The sequence below is a fragment of the Nuphar pumila genome, chromosome 10 (genome assembly GCF_984573655.1).
Source record: "Nuphar pumila chromosome 10, dmNupPumi1.hap1.1, whole genome shotgun sequence".
Lineage (NCBI taxonomy): Eukaryota > Viridiplantae > Streptophyta > Magnoliopsida > Nymphaeales > Nymphaeaceae > Nuphar > Nuphar pumila.
The window spans coordinates 82201372-82214357 of record NC_143258.1 but is presented as its reverse complement, the minus strand read 5'-3'; the positions used below and the strand labels follow the sequence as shown (position 1 = coordinate 82214357).

Genomic DNA, 12986 nt, shown 5'->3' with positions numbered 1-12986 from the left:
TCAAGGATTAACCTAAGCAAGGGGCGTGCGTGTGCACGACTAAGTCGCAAGAGAGTTTAGATTTTCTTACCATTGCCTGAATAGAGCGTAACTTTTGCTGGTAAAGTTCTAAAAACTGATTTTGAACTGCCAGCACTCCTTCAGAAAATTTGAAGATTGTAGATAAGTAGTGGTAGGGGGCACGAAGGTTTTTGCCAGAACAAATCGTAAGAAGAACAATATTTGGGATCAAAAACTTAGAGGGAGGGAAACTAGGCTTAGAGAGAGAAAGAGAGAATAGATTAGAGAGAAGGGAGAACAATTTTTTTAGGAGAGAGAGAGCCCTAGGGGGCTATTTATAGCCCAAGGGGGCAAGGGGGTGCCTCCAATTGGGTGTCCTCTCCTGGTTCGTTTCCTTTAAAAGCATGTTCTGGGCCCATGGTTTCTTAAACATGGTTTTGCAAAACCGTTGGCCTTAAATGGTTTTACAAAAAAAAGTGAAAATTTTGATTATTTGATTATTTATTTTATAATTTCTGCAAACTCTATTTATTTTTACCAAAATAGCTTTGGTCTCATTCCACATAACCAAGTTGCCACTTGGGTTATAAAAATTACCTTTTTGCTCCTTTATGGTTTTGGCATTTACCTGAATATGCCCCTGGGGTGGTAAATCATCATTTTGCCGCTGCATAATTTAATTATTTCTCTGAAAATACCTTTGAGTAATTGATGATGTGTTTTCTACTCATAAATATAATATATTTTTATTGCATAAATGCATCATTTATAGGTTTAGAACCCTCACTTAGATGCATTTGGATTTCATTGAGCTACGGTTCAAATTTCTTTCGAATCGGACTTAAAACGAGAGAGAGATTGCATTTTTAGTGAAACGGGTCGGACCTCGGGGCGATACGGGTCAAAACAGATCCAATTGGCCCATCTGGGCCATGGATCAATGCAAATCACACCAAATCCAAACCATTTTAGACCCAAACCATTTTTGAAACAATTTGCTAAACACCTCTCAAAAACTAGGTGCCTAGCAAATAAAAATATTTTAATCATCTTTTTGGAAATACCAAAAAGAGGACTCTTAGCCTTAAAATCGAATTAGCAAACCCTAATTCGTGTTCTTGCCTTGGAAACGCGTCGCCCAGCTCGCCCTCCTCCTCTCCACCATCTTTAACCTCCCTTCTCCATGGCTCTCCTCCATTGCCCGCCACCACGACTACCTCCATTATCGTCCCCTTATTCTTCTTCTATACTTCCTCTTTTTTACCATTTCTTCACCTTCTCCTTCATTTTTTTTAATATGCGTGCTAACCTTCCACCATTGGTTGTGTTGTGCAGATCCAGCTGTTGTGAGGAGGCACTTCTTCCACAAGGTGCGCCGTCTGCACTAAGTGGAAGACCAGATTCTCCTAACCGGTCTCTTTTTCGCCATTTCCTCAATTGGTGTCCTCTTGAGCAGCAGCCCCAGCCATGTGCATCTATGGACAGAGGAACAGCACTCTGTAGCACCATTTGGAGGCACCTATTATGTCCAGTGTGACGTCCACACTGTTCGAAACGCTGGCCCTCTCTAGCCGGCCTCTCTTCCCCAATCTCACAACTCGGTGCACTCCAAAACAGCAACACGGTGCAGCAGCACCCATGGCAGCTGCAAGCTCGTCCCCCTTGGCTTGAACCACCTCTCCTCGTACCCCTCCATTGGTCGGATTGTCGCTTGGCTACAGTAATTTTTTTCTCACCTCCTCTTTTAGCGTAGAACCTAATGCATGTTTTTCTTCTGTTGTGTGCCTGCGTTTTCTGATTCTCAACTTTAGTATAGGTCTGTGGGTGCTTAGACCAGCATCGTAGGTCGAGTGTAAAGTTTTGATTTTCGCTGTTTTCTTTTTCCTATTTTGAGCATCTAAAGAAATTAATTTTGGTTGAGCACCACAACCGGGTAGAATCCATCTAGCCGGTTGTAGTATAGCTAATCTTAGATAGTTATTGCTTGTTTTGAATTCTGTATTAACTATAGCTTTAGTTAGTTTTAATATAGCAGAAATTTCTGCAGCATTTTAGTGGCTGATTAGTGAGTTAATTAATTTGTATCAATACCATTTTAGTTGTGCATTAGATCAGATCAAGCTTTAGCATAGTTTAGTAGTAGTTGCATGCCTAATTAAGTTCTTAACATATGATAAATTTAATTTGTGTAGTTAGCTTAGTCTCCTTTACATTTTAATTGATTCCATTTTCCTAGTGACTGATTTAGATTTTTGTGCTTGGATGCATATAGATTTTAATTAGTTGGTTTTTGCTGTTAGCAATAGGTTTGGATGTTTAATTTATGTTGAATGGATGTAGTTAGTTAGGAATTCACTTAGAAATATAGAATGGCTATGATGCCCTAATTCTGGTGGAATTTTGTCCACCCGATTTAGACAATCTAGGTGTTTCCATAAGTTGCTACTGTTTGTTTAGAATTCAGTTTATTTTATGGGTTTATAGTATTTCTGAAGGTATTTTAATACTAATTAGTGAATCTATTTAGTTTATAGCAATATAGCTTAATCGAGTATGAGTTTCACTTTGTTTTTGCATGATCTAGATGATATGTCATGTCACTCGATTGTGGTGGTTTGATGCTTATACGTTTAATGTGTTTTGGAATTCTGTTATTAGTAGTAGACTTCGATTAGTTTACTAATTGATTAATAGAGTAATTCAGTCCGATGTTAGGTCGGTTTGTGGCATTTGGTTGTAATTAGGTTGATTCTTGTGTAGCACCAGTTAGGTCTCTTTTCATTAGAATAGAGTTCCATTGTGCATGCTAGGTTAGGCTTGTTAATTCTCTGATTAGATTTATGATTATAGTGAAGTTTAGGTGATTATCAATTGATATACAGTATGTTAATTCATTCAGATATCTTAGATTAGTTATTCTCAGTGATTGTCAGTCTCTTTAGCCTTTGCTTTGTTATGTAGCCAAAGATCGACTAGAGTTACTCTAGTCGATTGTGGTGTTTTCTAGGTTTTTAACTTTCCTGTTAAATTTATAACTTTTGCAGGTTAATAGTTTACTCAGGTTTAGAATTAGTATATACACATTTGAGTTTGATAAGTGGGACTTTAGGATTTATTTTCTCATAGTTTTGCCCTTCGCATCATTTGATTTTTTAGATAGGCTTATCGCGTATTTTTCATTAAATTTGTGATGCTTATATCCGGAGCTTTCGAAGTGAGATTCGGAATCTGAAAGCTTTGCTGAACTCCTAGCTCTATTAGGAATACAACAGAATAAAAAAATCACTCGAATCGAACTCTATTTGGGCCATCTACGAATCATTTTCCGATTGCCTCTCAGAAAAAAAGGGTTTCACGTAGCGCGAGGGCAAAATAATCATTTGCAATTTTGTGTAGTTTTTCTAATTCTATTTTTTTAGCATTTTATTAGGTTTTTAACATTAGTCTAGAGTTAATTGTAACATTAGGATAATCAGTTTAGGGAATTAGCTCTGGTAGTTTCTCGTTTTACGTAGAATTAGATTAACGAGTACTTTTATAATTAATTTATAGATAGTTATTTCAATTTTTATAAATAGTTTTACTAACTTTGTTTCTGTGATGTGCAGGTGATATTAAGTTGCAATAAGAGCATCTCGTCTCAGTGATAGATTGTCGCAACAAGTAAACTAACGAAAATGCCCTTGTGTTCGTAGGCTTAAGTCATTGCGCGTCTCTTCTCTGTTCTTGTTCAATTTTGATTTCATTGTACTATTCTCTATAATTGAACAAGTTCAGTATCAATAAAGTGCAAATTTTAGTTTTGATTTGAGTATTTCCTGTTCCCTGTGGATTCGACCCGTACTTGCCACATTCGTGGAAAGTCAATTTTATTATTTGATTGGTGATTTTCTAAAATGCTTTCAACGATAAAATAATGTTTTAAATTAACACTTACAAAAATCCGATCAGTAATAAAATTACTATTTTAGCCCTGAATAATTTAAATATTTCCTAGCATATATCCCTAAATTTTGAATCTGGATTAATATCCGGATCTATTAAAAATATTCATTTGGATATTATCCATATCTGTTTAAAGGATCCAGTTACTATCTGGGCATGGATATGAATCAGTATTCAGAACAAAGAATGTAGATTCTTATCTTACTTTGATCAACCTTGTAGACCTCAAATCTCATTTAGATTTGACTCAAATTCGATGGGGTTCAAGCTTACTTAAAAAATCACAAATCATAATAAATAATTTGTTAAACCTTTAAAAAACTCAGGTATTATAACACTCTGTGGTCAAAGGAGATAGATGAATGGTATAACATAACAAGGGATGTCAGGTTTGAATCCTTTTGGGGCTACCTCCTCAGGATTCAGTATTCATATGCTTCCTCATCCTCAAGTTTTCACATTTCAATGTGAACTAAGCTTTGAACTAAAACTTTAGTAGTAAAAAGTTATTTGTGAATGCTTCGGAAGTCATATCGCCACTTTATTCTGAACATTCACATTTCATACATCCAATGTAGAAAGCTTTGAAGTATGCAAGTTTTAGAAAAACAAAGTTGAAGTAATCAATTTATATATATATATATATATATATATATATATATATATATATATATCAAATTTAGAATGCCAAGTAGGATTGTGTTATCCTACCAAACACTGGACAATGGGCCAGCCCAGCCCACTAATGGACTGGGCCGATCAGCCCCATTGGCAAAGGGTCATCACACGACCTGCCCATGAGGCCTGTGGACCTAATATATATATATATGCGAATTAAACATATTAGGCCCCATTTATGGTTCTGCACTCTATGTTTTAAGTGTTTTATGATAGATCTGAACCATTAGATGTGTTTAGCATGCTCGATTTAGTGGGAATCGACTATTGAATCATGTTTTTTGACGAAAAAATATGCTTTCCTGAGTCTAGAAATTTTTTTGCATTCATAGCCATTGATTTCGAATCACTGGAAAAACCTGTATACAAGTCAGATTTTGGCGATCCAAAAAGTCGGTTCCCACTAAACAAAACCTATATGAGTAATGTGTTCCTTAGGCTCCCTTTTTTGTTATGTCTCATTAGGCCCCTTCAAAAACCATAGTTTAAGTATTTTTCTCACGTCTAACACCGTAGATGTGATCTATAGGTTTTGTTTAGTGGGAACCGGCTTTTGAATCACCAGAATTTGACTTGTATGCAGTTTTTTCTAGTGATCCAAAATCAATGGCCGTAAAGGTACACGTTTTTTTTACTCATAAAATTATATTTTTTTGTTGAAAAACATGATTCAAGAGACGATTCCCACTAAATCAATCATGTTAAACACATCTAACGATTCAGATATATCATAAAACACTTAAAACCTATAAGCAAAATGAGAAATGGGGCTTAATATGTTCAGTTCTCGGATATGATATATATATATATATGTGTGTGTGTGTGTGTGTGTGTGTGTGTGTGTGTGTGTGTGTGTGTGTGTGTGTGACTATTGTGTTCCTTAGGCCCCCTTTTTTGTTAGGTCTCGTTAGGCCCCTTAAAAAATTGTAGTTTTAAGTATTTTTTCTCACATCTAACACCATAGATGTGATCTATAGGTTTTGTTTAGTCGAAATAGGCTTTTAGATCGCCGAAATCTGACCTATATACAATTTTTTTCAGTGATCCAAAATCAATGGCAATGAAGGTACCAATTTTTTTCTGGCTCAAAAAAAACATGATCCAATTGTTAATTCCTACTAAATGGAGCATCCTAAACACATCTAGCGGTTCAATTCTATCAGAAAACACTTAAAACCTATTGGGGCCTAATATGTTCAGTTCTCTCTCTCTCTCTCTCTCTCTCTCTCTCTCTCTCTCTCTCTCTCTCTCTCTCCAACAACTAGGCCTTTATCCCAAAACAATTGGGGTCGGCGATATGAACCAAAAAAGAAAATCATTCTCGGTCTTTCACATGAATCCTTCTCCTTCAATCATTTCTATCCAATGCCATGTCCTCGGTGAGGTTCAAAGCATTCATATCCTTTCCTATCATCTCCATCCAAGTCTTCTTAGGCCTACCCTGGCCTCTTTTAACTAATATGTTTTTCCATTTCTCCATCCGTTTAACTGAAGCATCATTAGACCTTCGCCGAATATGTTCAAACCACCGTAAACGATTCTCTCTCATCTTATTTTCAATGGATGCAACGCCTACCTTCTTACGTATCTCCTCGTTTCGAATCTTATCTTTTATTGTATTTCCACACATCCATCTCAGCATATGCATCTCAGCTATACTCATTTTTTGAATATGATGTCTCTTGGCAGCCCAACATTCCGTACCATATAGTAAAGCGGGCCTAATTGTCGTCCTATAAAACTTTCCCTTCAACCGCAATGGCATTCTACTATCGCACAACACTCCAGTTGCACTTTTCCATTTCATTCACCCAACCTTTATCCTATGATTTACATCTCCATCAATTTCTCCATACTTTTGAATGATAGATCCCAAATATTTGAAACAATCATCCACCGGTATTTCTTGCTCACCAAGCTTCACTATACTCCCATCACTACTTCGTTGCTTACTAAACCGACATTCCATATATTTTGTCTTACTCTTACTCAACTTAAAACCTCTTGCTTCCAATGTCTGTCTCCATAATTCTAACGTAGCATTAACCCCAGCTCTAGATTCATCAATCAAAACAATATCATCAGCAAACAACATACACCACAATACATTTTCTTGAATTGATCTCGTAAGCTCATCCATCACTATAGCAAATAGGAAAGGGCTTAATGCAGATCCTTGATGTAACCCAACCGTTATAGGAAAATTGGTTGTCATCCCTCCACAAGTACGGACATTGGTTACTACTCCTTCGTACATATCTTTAATTATACTAATGTACTTGAGAGAAACATCTTTCTTCATCATTGTCCACCAGAGAACATCCCTAGGTACTCTATCGTATGTCTTCTCCAAATCAATAAAAACCATATGTAAATCTTTGTTCCTCTCTCTATATCTCTCAATAAGTTGTCTAAGAAGATATATAGCTTTCATAGTTGATTTTTCAGGCATAAAACCAAATTGATTCTTCGATACCATGACAACCTTCTTCAACCTATACTCAATCATCCTCTCCCAAAGTTTCATAGTATGACTCATGAGTTTTATACCACGATAGTTCCTCTCTCTCTCTCTCTCTCTCTCTCTCTCTCTCTCTCTCTCTCTCTCTCTCTCTCTCTATATATATATATATATATATATATATATAAACACGAGTAATGTGCCCCTATAGGCTGCTTCAAAAATCATAGTTTTTGGTATTTTTTCTTACATCTAACACCGTAAATGTGATATATAGGTTTTGTTTAGTATGAACAGGCTTTTGGATCCCCAGAATCTGACCTGTATACAGATTTTTTCAGTGATCCAAAATCAATGGCTAGGAAGGCAGCAATTTTTTCCAGCTCATAACGATACATTTTTTCATCGAAAAAATATGATCGAAGAGTCGATTCCCACTAAATTTAGCATTTTAAACACATCTAAGGGTTCATATCTTTCATAAAACACTTCAAACTAGGGGGCCTAACATGGCAGAATGAGAAAAGAGGGCTTAATATGTTCATCGCTCTCATATATATGGGGTAATGTTTACTACCCTCGTGGGTAAGAAAACCTCCTGCTGAAAAATACATTTTTTTTTCTTGCACATTTGACCCTCCAGATGTGATGTATTAAAACTGACCTTTGCATCAATTTTGGAATTAGTTGAGATATCACAACCAACGTACACATAGCGTGTCACTAAAGTTAGTTGAGAAATGCTTGATACCCTCATGGGTGACACATACACCACAGGCTCACATGCATTCTTGCAGATGTTCTCACTCCACTGTCTAGCCCATGGAGAAATGCTTTGTCACTTGTATGATTTGCTCCACAATTTGGTGGGACTATAGATGTTCTCATTCCACTGTTTATCTTTGCCCATTGCGAGAAATGCATGTCACATGTATAGTTTTCTCCAGAATTTGGTGGTCTACTACCTGGGAAGGACTATCCTTCATGCCCTTGTAAACCAATAACTCTTCTCACCACATATAGCATAAAACCCCTCTTTCTCTCAGAGGTGAACATGGAGAGCATCTTTGGAGTAATTCTGGTTTTGGTCTCCTCTGCTCTTCTTCTTTCTTGGGTAGTGGTGGTGAAGTTGGTCTACCTACTTGTGGTGGAAGCCCAAGAGACTTACGGAGTGCTTTAAGAGGCAGGGAATTCATGGCCCTCCCTACAAATTCTTCTTTGGAAATGCTGGGGAGGCTTCAATCATGGCCGTGCAAGCGTTTTCCAAGCCTATGGAGCTGTCCCATGATATAGCGCCTCGAGTCATGTCGTTCATCCTTGAAACCATGAAAAATTATGGTAATCTTGATATGCTATTGCATAGTTTTTGGTGCTTCCTTTGTATAAATTCTATGGTTTCTATCATTTATTTTTATCTTACAGTGTAACTTGCTTTGGACTTTGCTTGTTTCTTCTACTTTAGAATTGCTTTTATATGAACTGTTTGAAATTCCAAGATCAAGATTTTATGGGTTTCAGCTATGGCCACCCTTTCTTATAATTTTTCCATTCTTCATTGTGGTCTTCCTGTATCTGAAAATGGTGTTACTTGCTATTCACTATAGTGGATTTCTTGGTACCAAAGGACTATTTGATATTCCAAGATCAAGACTTTGTGGGTTTCAGGCAGCCTTATATGCCACACTTTCTTATAATCTTGACATTCTTCAATGTGATTTCCTGTATCTGAAAATAGTGTTGCTACTCACCATAGTGGGTTTATTTATACCATATTATTTCAGGTTAGTCTAGTTGGAATCTTTCTTATAGCTTATTCATGATTTCACTTTGCCCTGCTTGAGATGACCTTCACTTGGTTTCTTGTTGGTTTTGTCCCAAGAGTTCCTCTGGTGTCTGATATGTTGAATGGATGCTCAGGTAAGGCATTTGTAGTTTGGTATGGAAATGTACCAAGAGTCGCCATCATGTCTCTGGCTCTTGTTAAGGAAATGTCCAACAAGTTTGGTCACTATGAAAAAACACCACAATTGAAGCTCTTGGCCACAGGGGTTGTTTACTATGAAGGTGAAAAGTGGGCCAAACACAGAAGGATACTGAACCCTACATTCCATGTAGAAAAACTAAAGGTGATCTTATGTTCTTTGTGCTGCCTTTTTTTTCAGATTATTAATAAATAATAATTGATAGATAATATTGATTTTGATTCTTTTGTTTGACTGGGTAGCAGGGGAAGCTCCCAGCCTTTTCCTCTGAAGTAAAGCGGCTATTTGAATCTCAAGCAGAACTAACCAAGCTAGTAATGCTATCAATTGGCATGAGTTACATACATCCCTGCCATCATGCGATCTTTTCATAATATGTATATTCTGAAGTGTATTCACATCCCTTTTGCTAATGACCTGGCTGCATACAACTTTTGCACTGACTTCTAGAAATTATCCTCCCCATTTTCTTGTCTCTGTATTCTAAATTTTTATACTATGAGAATAAGAAACATTCAAGTTGATACTGACTGAAGCATGAAAGTTAGTAAAAGATTCTAATATTTAGTTGACGGTTAAACACAATTTTCCTTTGTTTTCATTCATCTCTTGGAATCAAACAGTCCCATTTGATTTTATCATTTTTTATCTTTCACTATAAATCCATTGTTTTGCTCATTCTATTCTCCAATCTCACTGACCTTTTAGAGCTACAGTGTTGTTTAATGTCCTTAATGAATGCATTTGTTAAACTGTCTGCTTTGTTTTCTTCTACTGGATTCTTCTATAGTGCATTCTTTCCCAAGACTTATTGCAGTAATTACATATTTTCAAATGTCATTAGTTGGGAGACCTTGTTTAATTATATAGGCTCTGGCCCACAAAAGCTGACATTTGGAGTAAGAAATTATCTGAAGTGAGGCCTACGGTAATGTATTTGATAAATAAAAGAATGAAGGAGATGAAAACAGGAAATCCTGGTAAAAATGATTTACTGAGTATAATGTTGGAATCAAGTACTAGCAGCAGCAATATCCAAGAAGAGGGGAGTTCAAAGAAAATAGGGATGTCAATAGGACATCATAGAGAAATGCAAGTTATTCAACACTGCTCAAGAGACAACTTCAGTAATGTTGACATGGACGATCGTAGCTCTCTCTATGTATCCAACATGGCTAAAACATGCAAGGGGATGAGGTTCTTCAGGTATGTGGAAGGCAGACTCCGGCATTCGACAACTGAAGCCAACTAAAGACTGAGTATCCTCCATCTATCTATTTTTCTGCAAACTTCTTTTTGCATTGCCCTGTGCCCCCAGCCACACTGTATTTCTTGTACCCGTTGACATCTCTCTCTCTCTTAATGTATAAGATTTGAGAACTTGATAATGTTGCAACCTTGCCATATAATGATAAAAATGTATGCTGATAATGTTTGCTATGCATGCGTGTTCACTTCTTCACATGCACCTGCATGTGAGCGGTAATTCTCAATCTTGATTATTTTGTTCACGTGTGTTTTCAATCTTAAAAATCATTATTTCAATCCTGAACTCGTACATGTTACTATGATTCTGAATGAGATTTTGAGATTGTATCCTCCATTATTGATGATGATGAGACACATACAAGAATGAAAGTGGGGCAGCTCACCCTCCCAGCTGAGTTGAACTACATATTCCTATACTGCTAATACACCACAATCGAGAATTTTTGGGCGATGATTCAGAAGAGTTCAATCCGGAGCGATTCGCTAGAGGGGTTTCAAATGCTTCAAAGCATCAAGGAGCCTTCTTCCCATTTGGTTGGGGACCAAGGATCTGCATGGGACAGGCATTTGCAATGATTGAAGCAAAGTTGGCAGTGTCCATGATTCTGTAGCATTTCTCTTTTGAGCTCTCTCCTTATGTCCATGCTCCTTGCCCCTTTATGACCATTGTCCCTCAGCATGGTGGTCATCTTATCTTAAAACATCTATGAAATTATGATTACAAAAGCGCCAAATATGGTACATCTTCTACTGATAAATAAAATATGTCGATAAATTTTCCATTGTGTATGACTTGCATTTCCCGAGTTGAAACCGTATCAGATTGTGGACAGCACAATTGATATTTGAGGTGATCGTAGTTTTGCTAACAAGTGCAATAATGAAGCAACCAAGAAGAGGACAAGTTTCTGTCTGAAGTGATCATAATTTTATAAAGTACAATAATGAAACAAATTATTGACCAAAAAGAGGACAAGTTTCCCTGTGCTTAAACACAAATGAACTGCTCAATGTGAAGCACGTTGCCAGCCAACACCTTAGAGTCGAGGAGGAAGAGTTTGGTTCATTGGGGATTGAAAACTCCTAGTTTATTTCCTTGCTTTCATTATTTGCTTTATTGATTTAATTTTCAATTCTTAATTAAATTAATTTTAGTTTTTATAGTGGACCTACCTTTTGGTATCATTTTTTGCAGGGGTTTAATAGTGATCCTCATTTTTGCACTGTTCCACAACACCCCTCTCTGCTCCCCCTCCCCCCCCCCCTCTTCTGTCGTTACGCTAGGAACAGGGACTGTGGTAACGCTGCCTAAAAGAAAACATCGGGTGGATGTCTCTCTCTCCCTATTATGCTGTGAATAGGGACGATGGTCTCCTTTTTCTTATTTTTGCCCCTTCTTTGATCTTCTCGAGTTTGGATCGAGTTTCATCACATGGCACAAAATTTGTGCATTGAGCACCTGATTGCCCTCCGGAGGGTGATCAGGTACTTAATGCACAAATATTTGTACCATCATATTGCACCTGATATTTTCATGTTCTCTCTCTCCCCCGAGCCAGGATTAGGTGCCATCACATGGCACACTTTGAGTGTGCCTCTGCAGCTGGCTGCCCTTCATCAGCTTTTGGGCTCCACAACTGACTGTCAGTCAAAGATGGAGGGCAGCCAGTGTGATCATTGCAAATTTTTTCTCTTTTCCCTTTCTTTTCATTTTGAGGGAAAAAAAAAGAGGAGAAGAGAAACCCTTTGCAGGGTCTCACTTGACCTTTTAAAAACGATGTTTTGAAATTTACTCACCTTTGTTTTGAATTACAGGAAAATGGAGGGACAAGATTCGCTCGTCCGTATGAGGTTCAACCGTTCCTGGCGCCTTTACCAGGGATTATTGAACAAATGATCGAATTCATGCATTTTGCTTTGCCTAAATTTGTCTGAGAGCTTATTCTAAAATCCTAAATGCACATAGAGTCAGGCTTGTGCTATGATTTTTGAACTTCAGGAATGTGTATGCTTTTCTTGGAAATGTTTTAGAAATTTGGATTTTTCCAAGGTATTTTGAAAATGGATTTGAAAAATTCTTTTTAGAAATGACTTTGAAGTTCAGAAAATGATTTTTGAAAGGTTAAATTTTGAAAATGGACTTTGCTTTGAAAACTTGCAATTGAGGAATTGGAAATTGGATTCACAGTTTGAGAATTTTGGAATCTGAACTCGAATTTTTAAATTGAAATTCAAGATTTAGAAATTGATTCTAAGTTTTGAAATCATAATTGAATTTGAAGTTTGAACTTGAAAGCATAATTGATATTGAATTTGAACTTTGAACTTTGAACTTTGAATTTGGAATTTGAAATTTAAAAATTGAAAATTGAAATTTGAAATTGAAAAATTTGAAAATTGAGTTTATATTTTGAAATTGAAACTTAATTTTGAATTTGAGAATGAATTTGGAAATTGAAACTTGGAATTGAAATAAGAATTTTGAACTTGAAATTAAAATAAAAATTTAGAAATGAATTTAGGAGTAGAAAAAATTGGAATCTAAAACTTTGAATTGGACTTTGAATTTGGAACTCGGGATTTTGAGATTGAAATTGAAAATTGATTTTTGAAATTGAACTTGGAATTTAAGATGGGATTTTGAAATAAAT

General features: G+C 36.5%; 1 pseudogene across 1 annotated transcript; it reads left to right on the top strand.

The window, feature by feature from the left end:
• Nucleotides 1-487: 487 nt before the first annotated feature.
• Nucleotides 488-11045, top strand: LOC149827055 (cytochrome P450 CYP72A616-like; annotated as a pseudogene). The gene is made up of 6 exons (XR_016434645.1): nt 488-1720; nt 9002-9210; nt 9309-9425; nt 9857-9882; nt 10084-10228; nt 10633-11045. The product of XR_016434645.1 is annotated as a cytochrome P450 CYP72A616-like (transcript).
• The last annotated feature ends 1941 nt before the right edge of the window (nt 11046-12986 follow it).